Raw genomic sequence first — 17,684 nt, 5'->3', positions numbered from 1 at the left:
GGGGAGAGGTAGGATCAAGTTTTATGTTTGGGGCAGAGATTATTAACCACATGAAGTGTGAGACACCTCTGACACATCCTAGGAAAGATAGAAAGTATTTTACAAAATCTCTGCAGCAAGTCTTTGAGATAGAAAAAAAAAAAGAATTTCTCCTTTACTGAATGTTTAGCGAGGCTTAGAGAGAATATGTAAAATTTCCGAGATTGCAAAATGGGTAAATGTATAGCTGAGGGTCTCACCAGGTCTGAGGACCCGTGTGGTGCACCATGAATCTCTGACCCTGATGTACCTCCCTCCTCCCCACATGTCCAGACGGTGATGCAGACACACACACAGATTCTTGTGCAGGTTGAAGTATTGGAGTCCAGTGTGATTGCTGGACATGGAATTAGTCACTTACAAAGCACATAGGTGGAAGATTCATGGGCCCTCCTGGAGAGTAATCATTTCACAGATAAAGCGCACAGGTGTGTTGGGACTGGTCCATATCTGCACTGATTTCCCAGAGGAGCTCTTTCTCAAATTTTGAGTAGAAAAAGAGGACTTTAAGAGTGCTTCAAATTTAGAGTACCCGAAGAAGTGCATCTCAGGCACACAAGTTACACAGCTCATTTCTTAGGGCTCTGTCCACTCAGAACACCTTGGATAGCAACCACTTCATGGAATCTTCATACTGTTACCATAAGACCTTGGCAGGAGAAAGAAACTTTTGGAATATTGAGATAGAAAGTGCTACTGGAGAGAACTAGTCCAATATATTCCTTTTTTTAAGTGACTGCACAATAAGTCCACTGACTGTTTAAGAACTGAGAATGAGTAAGTGCAGTGCCAAGAACACAAAGATCTCCTGAGTCCCTGCCCAGCTCTTTCTGCCACCAGAATGCTTTTCTGTCACTGTAATGACGTACTTACCATTCCCCAAATTAAACACTAGATTTCTCTTTTCTGTGCAAAACACTCCCCATTTCACAACTGCATCCCTCGTGCCTGCTGGACTCCTGTGTTCCTCCTCGCCGCTTGATGGCCAGGCTCCTGAAAGCTCTAAACCTTGAGTGCTGCCACAGCCTGGTAAGCAGACACAGATGCACTCCAAGTCAAGTTGCCTCCAGGGTACTTGGAGAGCTCGGGGAAGGAGACCGATGTGCACACAACGGGAGAAGCTCTCAGAGGATATTGGCAGCAATTCCGTTGCCAACCAGCTGCAAAAAGCTTTAAAGGACGGTGTTGCATAAAAAATGAAAAATGTTGATTGAGGACATATTGCCCTTGATTGAATGCTGAAGGAAACCTGCTGGCAGAAAAATAGATATGGGAGAGAGAGAGGGGAAGGGAGAAGAGGGGGCAGGGAGAAGCAGGTTTGCCCATTCTACCAGCTGTAGAGAAAGCTCTATTTGTCAATCCACAGCAAACATCATTGGGAGTGAAATTTTGTGTTGTCTACTAGAAATCCAATCCTAGGAAACAATGGACATTTTGCCACATTTTGTTTCAGGACCGTCCAGTGCTAAGAACAGTTCTCAGCTCTTCTGAAAATGCCTGTGCCATGGGTCCCCATTATATCCCATCCTTGCCAACTTTATCTAAAGCCCCCAGAAGGGTGGGGCAGGAAGAGGATGTATGTTTACAGCATTCGGAGCCAGGCTTTGGGGCTTTATAATCTGTTGACCTCCAAAGATGCAATTTGGTTATATTCTCAGGGATGCTGGCATCTATTTCGTTATTTATCCCTGTGAGGTGTTTAACTCACTACCAGCAAACAATGAAGCTTTCTCTTACTCCCCACAAGTTATGTGGTCTATGGTTTCAATGTGACTGTTCTGAGGACTCCCCTTTCCAAAGTACAGTCATTCATGGGTTATCACTGCCTAGGGAGGATAGATTTCTGAGGACTGTTCTGGATTTCTTGATTGTGGGAGGCTGTGCTGTGATCTGAGCAAGAAATAATTTTTATGTAAGATGACTTATGCCCACCATCCAGCACAACTGCACACCTCATCAGAATTCCTGGCCCTACACTTGACAACTGACCTCATTTTCATAGAATCATGGAACATAGTTATATGAGGCAACTAGGGCATCAGCCACATCACAGATCAAAACAATGTCCATCCTTTGGCCCCAGGTAGGCACCACTGGGAGGGAGCATATGCCAGGGATCCTAAGAGACTATTCTATCACAAGGAGGTGTAGAGAGAATTTTCCAGCTTGGGGGATGGAGAGGCACAACATCCATTTACATATATTCCATTGCTTGATCTTGAAGACTGGATTTTTAAAAGTCATCCAATAAAATACTCACATTGTTGATGAAGAGAAAGAGGGCCAAACACAATGGCTCTCAACTATTAGAAAGTGGGTTTGTTGATAGCCTCCATCATTGCAGTATTTTAGTAATCAGTACAATTGATATAAAAAGTACTTGATATAATGTTTCACCGTTCCGAAGTCTTGTGGAGTAGCTGTGCAGCACTGTTAATTAGAAAAGTGTGGGGTAATGGGTGATGGTGAAGCTGAAAAATTATACAAATAATCCTTGATGATACATCCCCTCATTGTCCACTGTGGGAACAGAGGACCATATAACACCACTAATAAGCATTTGTTGGCTTAACAACTTCAGAAGGAATACAACCTTTCTTGGGGGATATTACCAGGTCGAAATCTTTTGACCTATCAAATCTACTTTTAGGAAGATATCATAAAAAAAAAAAAAACATGGGGATGGCCTTTAGACTTAGCAAAAATTATGTTCAACACAACATTGTCATAACAAGAAAAATTTCTAAGCAACCATAATGTTTAGCAACAAAAGCCTTGTTAAATAAATTTTGATCAACTATATAGTACAACACTATACAGACATAAAAAGTGATATTGTAGAAGATAATTTATCCATATAAAAAGACATTTTAAGATATTTGGTGAAAAAAGTCAAACGAATTTCTAAATTGTGTGTAAAGTATGATCCATTTCAAGTAGTTGAAATATAATATACAGAAATATTTAAAATATATAAAATACAAATATTTGAAACATATTAACAGCAGTTTTTTAATAAGAGGTGGTTTATTTTCTTCATTTAAATTTTGAAATTATTCTAAAATGAACACATATTACTCTTGTAATAAAAAGTAATGAAAGAAATTTTAATAAAGAGAAAGTCCTGCATAAGTTAGATATAATTTGTTAAAGAGAAACCACATGGTTTCTGCCCACCAGGCACTGTACGGGAGGAGAGGCAAAACCCAAAGAAGACAGCAGTCCTGCTCTGCAAGGACTCATGATTCTGGGTCACAGAATAGGGGCTATAGATGCAAGGGGTGAGACACCAAACTCCCCAAAAGCGTCAGTTTTCTTAAGGTGGCATTGTGGGGATGTCTCTGAGCCCTTGTTCCATTTTCCCTGTGTTTAGTTGTTTCCGAGTATACTAGAAATTTACCAGCTGTCATCTACATATTGAGAAAGACAGTTTTAGGTGTGGCTCGTTATCTTTCCAGTGATCCACTGGAATCAGGTCCCTCCAGGCAACTACTCCAAAGCATAAGCATTTTAAATCCTTCCTCCTGGGTCACACTTCCTCCTCCTGATATTCAGTAGTTGGTTGTCAATATATCTCACAGAGTTTTTGGGTCAGATATCTCTTATCAGAGAGGCCCATCCTGACCATTCTGTCTAAAATAGCTGCAACCCACCCCCACCACACAAGCACTCTTCAGGTCTGCTTTGATTTTCTTCATAACATTTATCGTCATCTGATGTGGAACATGTGTGTGTGCACGCACACGTGTGCATGTGTGTAAAGGGTTTGTCTGCTTTGTGTTTTCTCTAGTTCAGTTGTCTACAACAAGTTGCCATGGATAGGCACTTATGTCAATTTTGGGTGAATTAGTAAATAATTCTGATGTCCCAGGTTGAAGTGAAGTATATATTCTAACACCAAGATTAGTTTTAGGCTCACATCTATGGTGTTGAGAAAGGCCTAGAGAGAAGAAAACAGAATTCCAACTCTTCCCGGAAGAGGATGAAATCACCTTTGACTTCAATAGTGCAGTAGACTAGGGATTGATAACTCAGAGCACTGTGTTCACTAAGCTAGTGTTGTAAGTATAATTCCCATTTGGCATAGCTGAACTTCAGGCTGGTCTGGATCCATTTTGTAGACCATAGCCCCAGGGGCTCTACATTTTATGTGTTGTGCTCAGAGACCTGAAATTCCCTGAAAATCACTAAGTGAATGCCACTCCCCACCTCCCAGATCAGCGCTGGGATGTTTGCCAGTAAAAGCTCAAGTGATAAACATGAAAACAAGTTTGAATGGTCAACAAAAGCCATCAGTACAACCATCAAAATCATTTAAATTCATGTCTCATTGGTCAGAGTTATCCTCATACACGGGGATGGGGTAAGATATGGTATAATTGATTTCAGCTGTCCAGTAGCCCTGGATTTGATGAGGTTCTTTCTAACCTTGAATCTTCATCTCACCAAATAGCCTGTGTCATGAGGTAGACCTTCCAAATTATGCAGCTCTTCTCCATGTTGAATTTGAGACACGCACTTTCCAACAATTAACCTGTAAGGCACTCTTCCCAGAGAAGCAATGGTCTGATTGATTTACTATGTGACTTTAAGCAGTATGACTGCTTAGAGAATTTGCAGACGTCACAGTCAGAACTATTTCCTCTGGAAGAACAATATTTAGGGTGAGATCTTTGAGAGCAGAGATTCTTTCATTAATCTCTGCATCCACTCTATGTAGCAAAATGCTCTCAGCATAAGAGTCCGTTCAATAATATTGGCTGCTCTGTTAAATGATTGAGTGAGGGTTTTAGCCTTTAGGTTTGTCTCTTACACCTGCAGTGTTGGGATACTACCCAGGTTCCTACGTGGCCAAGACACTTTCCAATACTTCAGATTTCATTTTAATGTCTCTTTAAGTTGTTTTATTGGTATCACCTACGAGTCATAAGTAACTCATAGGGAGTAACGAGTAACTGAATGAGCTCCTGGGATACAGCCTGCTATTCAGGTTCTGGAAGTGATGATTTTCAATGAACCCCAAAGCTGATGGATTGGACAAGGAAAGGAGGTGAGGGTGAGAACTGCACTCTGAGGTTCCAGTCCAGCCAGGAGAAATACCGAATTTGCGCCGCAGCTCTGCTATGAACATTCTAACACAACTTCAAATACTGCAGTTGAGGTGAGGTATCAGTGGCCAGAATGTAGCAAAGTAACACAGTACAAAACAGAAATGGGGAGTCAAAGAGATGTATTGACCCAGAGGCTGGTCTCTTCCAGGGATAATCAGGAATCGAATCTCGAGGCAAACTCTTATATTGAAACTTAGCTCACACCTCCCACTCTCTAAGTGATACGGCCTTTGGAATGCCACTTAGCCTCAATTTCTGCCTAGGCAACAGGGTTGTGAAGAAGATCAAGTGAATTAATGACTACGAACGGGTTTTATATGCTAGACCGCACTATGCGGATGTAAGTTATTATGTTCTCAGTATGTGAAAAGAGTGACTGTATTAAATAAAGTGGACCACTTTCACCAACAAAATCAAAGCTGGTGTTTCCAATGCTTTATAGATTAGGCATATAGGGATAAAATCAGTGGTGTGTCGGAACTGGTCCCCACTGGCTTCCAAGAGCTGATTGCGTACATCTATTCTCAAGTCTCAATGTGGCTAGTTTGAAATCAGACAAAGTTGGATTGTTTACCCCATGAAATTTGGCAAAAGCTATAAATCAGGGCCTCTTTATCCCCACCGGAGAGATCACAATTAAAGTTTTACCAGCACACAACTAGATAAAATTTGGATTTTTTCACAGTTAATGTTGCTTTTATTTTTCTCATATCTAGCAAAGATGAGATTTTTCTATTTGTTTTGCACTGGCCCTTTCCGACACCAGCATTCCCATGGATTAGCAAAATAATCAGCATTTACAAGAGAGAGGGAGAAAAATAAAAGCTCTGAATCTGAAGCCTCTGTCCACCTTTCTCAGATGAATTTAAATTGCAAGGTCTATATATTCTTCAATTCCATATGGTACCATGAGGTCTCAGTAAGTATCATTCGATGGCTCTGATTTAGTAACAGTAACACGCATATGTATATTCAAGTCATCTGCCATCTGCTGGACTTTGTAAACGAGTCAGAAGTCCCAGTCAATGCAACAGTGTTCACGGATACTAACCTCCAACCTGATTGAGATGGTTCAAGTCGATAGTTTCTCTCTAATTGTTGAAAAATGAATAACATATTTATATTCTTAGAAGTGGCACTAACCTATAAGCTGATGGAAAGATCAAGCTTTCCTGTCTGCTGGTCCCCGCTCAAAGATGAGTCCCACTGCAGAAGAAGTGTATGTACCTCCTAAGAACATGGGGGTGGAAAGTGTTGGAAATGTTCTTTCATTCACATTGCTCTACATACACAGTAACTCTATCATGAACTTGACTCCCCTTTCAAGATTTGGTACCCCAAACACTAATACTGTCTTCAACCAAGGTCCTGAGACTAGTAAAGTATGGCTGTCCCCCAAGTCTGAAAGTTTGGTTTTCCACCATGAGGAAGATTTGCACTGGGAAACAAGCATAGTATAGAAAAAGCAAGACAGAAACCTGAAGACATTACAAGAATTTCTGGGTGATTTCTGACCTGCTCACTTTCTGCTAGGGCATCCCAGGGTTTTTTTGCCTTCTCAATTTTGAATAACATCGCATTTAAACGATCATTTTGTCTGCCCACCCCCTGCTCCCCAATCGAAACAACAAAAGAAGGAATTTAACCTCATATCCTTGCTATGAAATTAGCTCTATTGTCAAAAGATGACAGCTGTATCCTGATTTCAAGAATTTCATGTTGGAATAAAACAGCATTTTAAACCATTGTGTTACTTCAGACAGATCTGTAATGGTCCCTCAGCAAACCATTTTCAGAAGACGTGGGTAAGTAAGATAAAAAGACACCATTTCTAAAGAGTTGCTTTTATGGGCTAGGTCAGAGTGCTCTCTCCATGTTGTTCATTCCCAGTCGAATTTCCTAATAGTCTATCTCCTCAGCTAACAGATGCCCGGCCTCATGTCGGAACCAGATCGCGCCACCGCTGAGATGCTATCCAGCTCCTTTCTTATTGAGCCGTTTCCCTAGCAGATGGTGCAATGCTGCAGGCATACTCCTTCCTGTTAATTACCAGCCTTCGCTACAGATGGAAATGTCAGTCAGCCTCACAGGTCCTGGTTCCTGCCATTGCCTCAGCCCATAGCCCCTCTACCTAGGCAAGATGCTGCCAACACACACCATGTGTTTTGTGACTGCTGACTAGGCAGGCAACAAAAAACAACTTACTTCATGAATATTCATGGCGGAATGTTTAAAGTTCTGTTCATCTGCGATGCTTATAGATCTGCTTAAAGGGGGCTGCACCTTCCTAAGAACACTCTGCCCCTTGTTTATCTACACTGAAGAGATGTGAGTTACCAAAGTGAGTTGCCATGGTAACATAGAGAGGACCATTAAACACTGGCCATTTGGAGCATTCTGTAGGCACATCAATTTCTGACTAAAGCTCTTCCCATACCTTTAAGTGTCACTTAATTATTCTTGTCCTGCCATAACAGACCAATAGTCACCAAGCTGAACTGATTAGTTAACAACAGCGGGTCTTTATTAGATCCTGATTATCTCATCTGCACATACGTACCCAAAAATTAATTTCTTGATCTTTCCTGGTGTTTAAACATACTAAATGCAGATAAATGCATTTCAGCAGACATTCCTTATTCATTAAGTCAAATTATTTTACCCTCTGTGGAAAACACTTTAGAAATCAAAAATGGGTATCTTTTCAGGTTTATAGAAGAAAGTTGGGATCAGGTTTTGAGAGTCGAGAAAGGGAGGGGAGACCTGAATCAGGCATTTTATTGAAGGTAATTCAGATAAGACTTCCTCAATTGGTACCATCTCAGAGATGCTGTGTTTCAAGGTGAGACTATGTGGGTGATGGAGAATGTCACAGCAGCTCGGCACTGTGTCTTCCCAGCAGGCCTTCCTCTCTCCATGATTTAATACAGAGAAACCAACATTAAATGCCCCGAACACAGGCAAAAGAGCTTCAGGTGAAGGGAATCATTTTCCTCAGGATAAAGTAACCAGCATACTGGGATGGCAAGTGGGCAGCATGATGGGTGTATGAGTGAGAGGTAGAGAGTCCTGAAGGATTTTTATTTTATTATTAACAAAATGTGAATTGTTTTTCCTTACGTGTCTCTTGTTCTGAAATAAAGTTCTACCCTATGTGATTTCTAGTGGGGAGGAGAGCTGCCAGAGAGAGTATGGGAGGTATGAGAATTCCCAAGCTGGAGAACGGTACATAGTAGGGCAAATCAGAAGATGCTGTTTGGGAGGTCCCCATGATAATTATGAAGCTTAAGTCTTCTTTCCTGTTTCTTTTTTAAGAAGATTTGACTTGTATGTTTTTCAGAAGAAAATGAAAGCATGGTTAGGTATTTTACAAGCAAAAGAGAGAAAAGCTCATTCTGAATGGGGCATCCAAAAAAAAAAAAAAAAGACATATGCTACATATATTTCATGAGGTACTAGGAAAAGATGCATCTCCATAGTGGGTATGAAGATGATGTCACGAGCATAGCCAGAGCTCTCCATTCCCTGGTTCAAAATTCACTATGATTGCATCTCTCAATGAATACATGCAATGGTGCACACATAAATGCTTAAAAGGCTCACCTCAAAAATAATAATGTTGGTACATGTATATACATTGTATATAATTTCATTATAAATTTTACTCATATAAATGATGTGTAGCACATCATATACAAATAGTAATAAAATATACAATGCTCTTTATTATAGACTCTACATAAACAACTGGTTCTTACAGAATGCTTTCATTAATTTTTGCCAACTCATATCTGTAGCCAATCTGTGGTTTCAGTTCAACCATGATTTGAAATTTGAGTTGCATCCCTTTCTGATAGCTCTTTTCCCATTAAATTTATTATCATTGTCTGTTACATGATCCACTGTTAAACAATTTCTCACTCTCACACCATTGTATTCATTAAACTGAAACCTCCTTCAGCTTCCTCACTGTGAATGTCAGAATTTCACTCCTTCAATGGTTTGCCTAACTGGATAACAATTTAAATACTGAAGAATATTTCTTCAATTCTTTTGTGCTATTCACAAGGTAGTGATGACCTGCACAACATACTTTTAAATTTAATAGGCATCACTTATATTTTTTCCATCACTTTCTTAAGCCTAGTCAGTCAACAAAGCAATAAATCAAGCTTTTATTTATAGTGTTTGCCAATTTTTGTGGTATAAATACTCCAGCCACAGCCAATATCAAGCTACTGACATGATGTCACTGAATGCAAATTTGGGAAAAGATACATAGTAGAACATTTGATTTTTAGTAATGGCCACATTTAACAGCCAATTTACAAAATTCCTGAAAATTCAGCAATAGACTCCTGCAGGCTAGTGTGAGTAGCCCAACCACACAAATTTATAGTCTAATCTCTATGCTTTCTTCACCTCTCACCTATTTCACAGGAATAAAATCATATTCCAAACATATGTATTACAAATTTGTAAAGTTACATAAGTCTGCAAAGTTTTCGTTAGGAGGAGCTTAATAAATCATTGAATAAATTGAATTGAATGGATGCAAACTTAATGAAGCTAGTTGAAAAGATGAAATGCAAACACATGGGAAGTTTAATGACGTTTGGCTGGTTTTTGCTTTGTGTGCCAAGGGGGCTTTCACAGGAAAATAAAACTTCAGAGGACAGCAAGACCTTTCTGTGTAGCCTGGTCAGGGCAGGGAGAGGGCTTGACGTGAGCTTAGAAAATGGTTAGGATTTGGACAGATGGAGAAGAAAGAAGGATATTTTAATAATTAATCCAAGGAACGCTTACTAATTGATTACTAGTCACCATACACGTTGTATTTTGTACTATGAAAAATCCTCAAAAGACACAACATGGCTCTAGAGAATGCCTCATCTTCTAAGCAATTGGAAGGACCCAAAATAAATCTCAAAAACTGATTAAGTATTTAAATTACTAAGTTTACCTAAAACAGCTCCTAAAAATTAACCACTGTATCTAAAAGAGAAGAATATACAATATATACAATATCTTTGCTGTTTCTCTAGGAAGTAACAGCAATAAAAACTCATCAGTAAGCCAAAATTTGTTCACAAGATTTTGTAGATAAATGAAAACTCTGAATTGGGTCTTCACAGAGGAAGAGAGATGGAGCAGGTGTGAAATGACAGGTCAAAATGTTCAAAGCTTTGGCTACAATTGGTTTTCATTTACAGTTTGGGACTCTTGGAGGAATTTCCTACTTCACCGATGTCTGCACCCCAAATGAGGGAGTAAAGCACTGGTTCCAAGGGGGACCATGAAGGGGAAGGAAAGTTAGCTCTTTTGTTTCTGGCAGTGGGAAGGAAGAAATTACAGACAGATCTATAGGGGAAAAGTGTAGATTTTTGCCATTAAATGAGAAAAGAGGTCTATAATTTTGAATATAGAAATATCTAAACATTGAATGAATGAAAAATACAAATAACTCACAGAAAAGTAAATATTGGAAAAATGATCAAACTAATTAAAATAGAAAATTGTTTGATCTTGTCAGCAATGTAAAATAGTAAGATGAATTTTCTCCTTAAAAAATGAGCAAAGACCACAGAAGTTATTATATTGTTGCCTCTTCAGATACAATGAGATTGATGTGCTCACACTGCGATGAACTGCTGTTAATTTGTTTCTAGAACTCAATTTGATATTGGTATATAGAACCATAAATACATGCATACTTTTAGCCAGCATTTCCTGAAGAAAGAATTACAAGTGTAATCTAAGAGTTATTATTTGTGGAAGAAAATAAACCCCTAAATTTCTAAAAGAAAAATGGTTAAACATATCATGGTCCATCTATCTATCTGTCTATGCTTCTATCTATCTATCTACCTATCTAATTAATGAACTACTTATCTAGGGAAATCATCCGAGAAAGAACATATAACAAAATGTTAATAGTGGCTATTACTAAGTAACAGATAAAGGGCGATTTGGGGACTCTGATTATGTTTTTCAAATTTCTACATTAAGCAAGTTTCGTTTATATAATCCATTCTGTTCCATCCAGCAGACATCAAAGTTAATTTAGAAAAGAAATATACTGCTTTCTAGGAGAACAAGGTTTGAATCCAAACAGACCTAGAATTATATCTTGGTTTGAATCTCTATTTTCTGTGCAATATTGGTTAAAAATTATTTACTCTTAGGTCTCAGGTTTCATGTTTTTTAAAAGGAATAATAACAGGGTACTTACAAGGTTACCATGAGGATTACAGAGGCATACCTTAGAGTGTTTGACATAGGCATGGCCAGGTGTTTGATTTGTGCTAGTTTCCTTCCCCCAAATCAAGGCACTTCTGAATGGTGCTATCTCACGGAATCAAAGATGAAAAGAAGATCTTTTTTCAGTCTCATTAATTCTATCAAAAAGGCTCCTCCACATCGTGTCAACCTAGAGAGGGTCAAGCCCATGGAATGCTAATAAGCCTCTTGAACATAAGCCATCCTGGGTGAGCTTTGGGTGCTCTCTGAAGCATCTGCTGGGATGGGTCCTGCTCTTAAGTTTGCCAAAACTTCTATCATTCAGTTCATACTGTCTGCTCAAGATGTGTGGGCTGACCTGAAAACAGAAAGATAAAATTTTGGACAGCCATTCCTCGGAGCTGTAACCCCAACAGATGTCAGTGCAGGGACCTGGAGCTTAGAGGGAGAAGTAAGACCACACCCTTCAAAAGCATCACAGCACCTCTGCCTGAAAATGAGGTAGGAACTGAAGATGTGTCCCTGAGACAGAAAGCAAAATCAGAAGGCAGCAAGAATTCAGCGTACATTTGAAAGAGGCAAAAGAGTGAAATCTGCTTCTGGCCATCAGAGGAGGCTGATGTAATCCAGGCTGACTCTGGGGACGACGATGGTGCCAGCTATGGAGGCCACATGGCTTCTCACGAGGCCAGGCCCAGTTGCAGCTCACAAGACTGAGTGAGCAGCCAGATTTCACCCAAGGACAGAACCAGCCTTAGCAGCTGGTGAGTGAATTAACTTAAGGCAAACCAAGTGGACCTATGTGGAGGGACATTTGAATCTTTCCCTTATGGGTAGAAAAAGAAGAAAACATCTTAGGGAACAGAGCCTCCATAGCCTCTTTTATTTTCTTTTAATTTCTTCTGGCAGGCTCCTTTGGGGTACAAGAAGAAAAGGAGAGTAGAACAGAGATGCTTTGGGGCTTGAAGAATATGGATTAGTGACACATCAGAGTTAAAATGTAGTCAGGAGTCTGTGATTTTTCAATCAGAATTCCACTTTTGTAAAAAGAGAGCTTACTAGGTCATGTGAGCTCTTAAGAGCAGAGCACAGCTTTGTATCACCAGATTTTACAAAAATGCCAGACCCTAGTATTTGCACAGAAAATATTACTGACTTGTTACACAGTGTCTCTACTTCTGAGATTTACCTGGATATAGAGCAGACTGTCCACATAATCTCCTGTCCCTGGATGTGCCCAAGCAGAGGCTTCAGGCTGATCCTGAAAGGATGGCAGATGGGGTTTTTTTTTTTAATTAACTTTTATTGGAGTATGGTTGCTTTACAATGTTGTGTTAGCCTCCACTGCACAACAAAATGAATCAGCCATACACTTACAGATATCCCCTCCCTTCTGGACTTCTCTCCCATTTAGGTTACCTCAGTGTATTAGGTAGAGTTCCCTGTGCTATACAGTATGTTCCCATCAGTTGTCTATTTTATACATAGTATCAATAATGTATACGTGTCAATGCCAGTCTCCCTATTCCTCCCACTCCACCCCTTTTCCCCTTGGTATCCATACATTTTTTTTTTCTATGTCTGTGTCTCTATTTCTGCTTTGCAAAGCAACTGACAAAGGATTAATCTCCAAAATATACAAGCAGCTCACACAGCTCAATATCAAAAAAACAACCCGATCAAAAAATGGGCAGAAGACCTAAATAGACATTTCTCCAAAGAAGACATACAAATAAACACATGAAAAGATGCTCAACATCACTAACTATTAGAGAAATACACATCAAAACTACAATGTGGTATCACCTCACACCAGTCAGAAGGGCCATCATCAAAAAATCTACAAACAATAAATGCTGGAGAGGGTGTGGAGAAAAGGGAACCCTCTTGCACTGTTGGTGTGAATGTAAATTGATACAGAAGGGGTTCTTGAATTGAGTGGAAACCTGTACCACATCCAGTGGAATTCAGGGAAAGCCCACGACTGGCTGTTTGAACACTGTCCTGCCACCTGGTGGCTGGATCATTAAATTGCAAGGGCAGTTCTTAACTCTCAGCAGGCCTGTTAAGTGAATTTGCAAAACTGTCTCGAGGTGACGCCATTTTGACAAATGCCAAAGAGAGATGTGAGCATTTCAGAAGGATAAGTAGAAAAAAAAAAAAAGCATATGTTGTGAGAGAAAATAGCTTCCCTGATGAGAAAGAGGCCAAATCACATGTGAGTGGGCAGGCAGAAATAGAGAAGCAAATACAGCATCCGGGGTGTGGGCAAGAGACCACGGCCATGACAAGTGGGTTATTCCAGGAAGATCTACCTCATTGCCTGGCGGAGGTTAACCATTCCTACGCAGCCCTAGGAGAGGGGTCTGGCAGCACTCTGTTACCCTGTCTCTGTGACATTCTACAACCCATAGTTTCAAACCTTCCCAAGATGGCACAAAGTCCTTTGCTTTCTTAATTATCAGCATGCCTTATATCTCTTTCTTCTCTTTCTCCCACTTATGTTTATTTCATTGTGCTCCTTTCTTTATTCAACAGATACTGGCCACCTTCTACATGTCACCAATTGTGATCGGTGTCTGGGATACACAGATAGCACGGGAAACACAGAGAAAACTGAGGGGGAAGAAAAATAAATCAGCAGTTACAGCCTGGAGAGCTACATGCAATGACAGGACGAGCTCTGGGGCTTATGACAGAACAGAGGAGGGACCCCACCCCAGGAGGCATGGGGCCAGGAGAGGCTTCTGAGTGCAGAAATGTCCAGGTGATAGCCCAGGGTGCAGGGGAGTTCATGAGACAGATAAAGGGGTTGGTGGGGAAGTGGTGTGGGAGATACTTCAAATAGAAGGAACAGGAGGTAAAAGGAGATTAAAAAAGAAATAGGCCCATGGAAGTGCTAGAGAGACTCTTCCATGGGGAGACGGAGCCACAGACACATTTAGAAGGCCTGCAAAGGACAAAACCATGAGACTAAGCTGGTGGCTTCCATTTGACCCTGGCAATCTGGAATCAGGCCAGAGGATTTGAGCAGGGTAGGAGAGGCCACCTGACAGAAACAGATAAACATTCTGGAAAGATCACTCACCTTGCAGTAGGGAAGGAACAATTTTGGAGGCCAGGGCTGCTCAGACCAAGGAGGCCTTTAGAAGGAGTGAAGCCACTGAGGGTCAGTGTGGATGAAGGCAGATTCAAGAGCTATTTGGGATGCAGAACCGACTGACCTTGGCATCTCACTTTCCCTGCAGGCCTCACAGGGGCCTAGATTGGCTCCTGGGTTCGTTTTACCAGATGGCCTTTTTGGCATTTGCAGACTGAAAATACAGGATGGGAACCACTTTGGGGAGATGATCACATGAGGGTTGTGCCTCTGGAATGGGCAGTCACTGCGTCCTTGGGCCCCTGGGTGCCAGGACCAGGGCCAAGAGCTGGAGATGGGCTGTCTCCTGTTGTCTTTTTTCCTCTTCTCTCTCTCCCCCTCCTCTCCCCCCTTCTCCTCCCCTCCCCCTCCCCCTTCTCCTCCTCCCCTTCCTCCTCTTCCTCCTCCTCTTCCTCTGCTCAGTTCTAACCTGTCTGTCTTCACTCTTTCCTTTCTTTGTTCTTTAAAGAGAGACTTGTTTAGACTCAGACTCCAGAAAATAGTTTCAAAGGGGACATTGAATTGGTGTTTTAAGATGTCAACCAGAGGCCTGCTCTAAAAATGCCCAAATAGGTCCAAGGATGTGCTGAACCATTTGGCTATTTCCAGAAAATCATTTCACCCATACGGAAGCCTGGATGTCAGCCAGAACAGGCTGGAAAGTGATAAGAAAACACTTTTTCATGAAGTCGGGAGGGGTTCTGGCTTTGATCCCTGGAAGAATGTATGCAGAATTTTTCTTTAATGTGTGCGCAGGCCTTAACTTTTGAGCCCAGCTAGATTTAGGAACTGTCCCATTTTTCAAACCAATCAATGGTTGATGGCCAGGGAAATCTTTTACCTTGGGAATCTGACTTCTCGCACTGGTTAAAGAAGAAAGACTTCTTAATCCATTGATAGAATGACCAGGCTCTTCCAACCTGATCTCCTGCTACAAGTCCTACCTATGGCCAATGGATATCTTAAAAAGAATACTCAGGATAGGTCCCACCCCTACTGACAGCTAATCAATGAATCCTTGATAAATGTGTAGCATCACCAGTATGGCACCATCCACCCTGACCCCTTGTCACTCCCCTCACCTCCACAAACTCTTTGCCTTCTCAAAATAAGAAACAATGTGGGTAAGTCTTCCTAGTTCAAACAAAAGGCTGACCTTCTTTACAATGGTGGGATACTCTTCCAGGAAGAATTCTTTTTCCCCAATGGGAAGGGACTGGAGAGTGTTTCTCCCAGGTGCAAGGAGAGCAGAGTGTTTGTTGAGGGATAAGTTAGCCCTTAAACCTCCATAGCCAGAGGAAGTTCTCCCTTTCAAGCATTCTTCTGGAAAGAGATCAGGTAGTATATGCAAAGCACTGATTTAGAATCAGGAGAACTGGGTTTCAGACCTGACCCAGATCCTTGCCGAAAGTGTGCCCCTGAATGAGTTATAGTGTCTCAAGCCTCTGTTATCTCATGTACAGTATTGAGCTGATGATGTGTACCTCACGGAATTTTTGGGAAGAACGATTAAGAGGGTATATGTGAAAGTGGCCAGCTCACTTACTAATTAGCAGTCACTTACTAATATTACTTGAATATGATTCTGAAACTCCAGCTATAAAGGCAATTTCTCTGGCCAAGTTTTATCACCCCTCAACCCCAATTTTCACCCTGGAACTTCCATTTTTGCCCTTGGATTTTGTAGTCCTGCCACTAGGTCATCCCTCCCTCACTCCCTCAATTCTTTTTTTTTTTTTATTATTATTATGTTAAACCTAAGAAATCCTCATGCTTTAGAGGATTTGTCTAAGGTAGTTTTACTGGAAAAGTCAATTCTTTAAATAAAAACCGAGACTTTGCCAGAATGACAGACACACGTAAGTAAGTGGTAGAAATATTAAGGGCATCCAACTTTGCAACATGGTCCAGGGAACCGAATGTCAACTTTGCTGTGGAAGTGCCTGTTATTGTGTGTCTTCCTGGAATAAATCAGCTCCTACAGGGCTCTTCTGTGGGCTGAGATGGTCAATTCTGGCTATAGCACCCATCACTTACCTCCATTAGGGACCTGGACTGAGCTCTTTTGTGATTCTCTGTAAATTTCAAAGTGTGTTTTCAGCTGCAAAATATCAAGTGCCACTAGTCCTATTGGCTTTAATCAGTCTCCTGCCTTGAGCTTGGAGAAGGAATTGGGGAAGTGTGAGCTCTTGGGTGGCCAGGTTTTCCCCAGCTCCATTTTCCTATGTAGTGTTGCCACTGGCCATTTCTTTGTGGAGGGGGTTTCGTGGGCCTAATGGAGAACTCACAGTGGAAGCTGGAAACATGCTTGCTTTTATCTTTTATCTCTTTCTTTCTTCCTTTCTTGGATTGATTCCAAAATCATTTGACTGTTTTCTTTTTACAGTGACAGAATAGATGGAACATGTTCTTTCGATGTCATCTAAACTACCACATTACAATAGAATGGAAAGCTCTGAAATTCTATGAAAATGGTAGAGACACAATATCCACAGTGGGAGCAAAGATGCTGAGATCCTGCTGGACATTGTAAACTTCCATGGCATCAAAGAAAGAGTCCAGACTCTGGGGTCAAAGGCACTGATGTCTAAATTCCGTCTCTACTTCTCCCAAGTTACTTATTCTTTTTGAGTTCTGATTTTCTAAATGGTCAAATGGGAATAAAAGTACCTACCTGTACTAGTCAGGGCTCTCCAGAGAAACAGAACCAGTAGGATATATATGTAGGTATATATAAGAGGAGCTTTATTATAGGGATTATCTCATGCCGTTATGGATGCTGAGAAGTCCCTAGATCTGCATTCGGCAAGCTGGAGAACCAAGAAAGCCAGTGGTGTAATTCAAGTCCTAAGGCTGAGAATCAGGGGCCTGGCATGTAGCCCAGGTCCAAGTGGATGTCTCAGCTCAAACAGAGAGATAGGAGATTCACCCTTCTGCCTTTTTGTTCTATTCAGGCCCTCAATTGATTGGACGATGCCCACCCACATTGGTGAGAGTGATCTTCTTTACTCAGTCTACTGGTTCAAATGCTAATTTCTTTCCTGGACCTCCTTGCAGACACACCCAGAAACAATGTTTCACCAGCTATCTGGGCATCCCTTAGCCCAGTCTGGTTGACACATGAAATTAACCATCATACTATCTTGTAGGATTTT

Source organism: Monodon monoceros, unplaced genomic scaffold, assembly GCF_005190385.1.
Source record: "Monodon monoceros isolate NGI ecotype Baffin Bay Population unplaced genomic scaffold, NGI_Narwhal_1 Super_Scaffold_19, whole genome shotgun sequence".
Lineage (NCBI taxonomy): Eukaryota > Metazoa > Chordata > Mammalia > Artiodactyla > Monodontidae > Monodon > Monodon monoceros.
Note: the sequence above shows the minus strand (reverse complement) of the source record.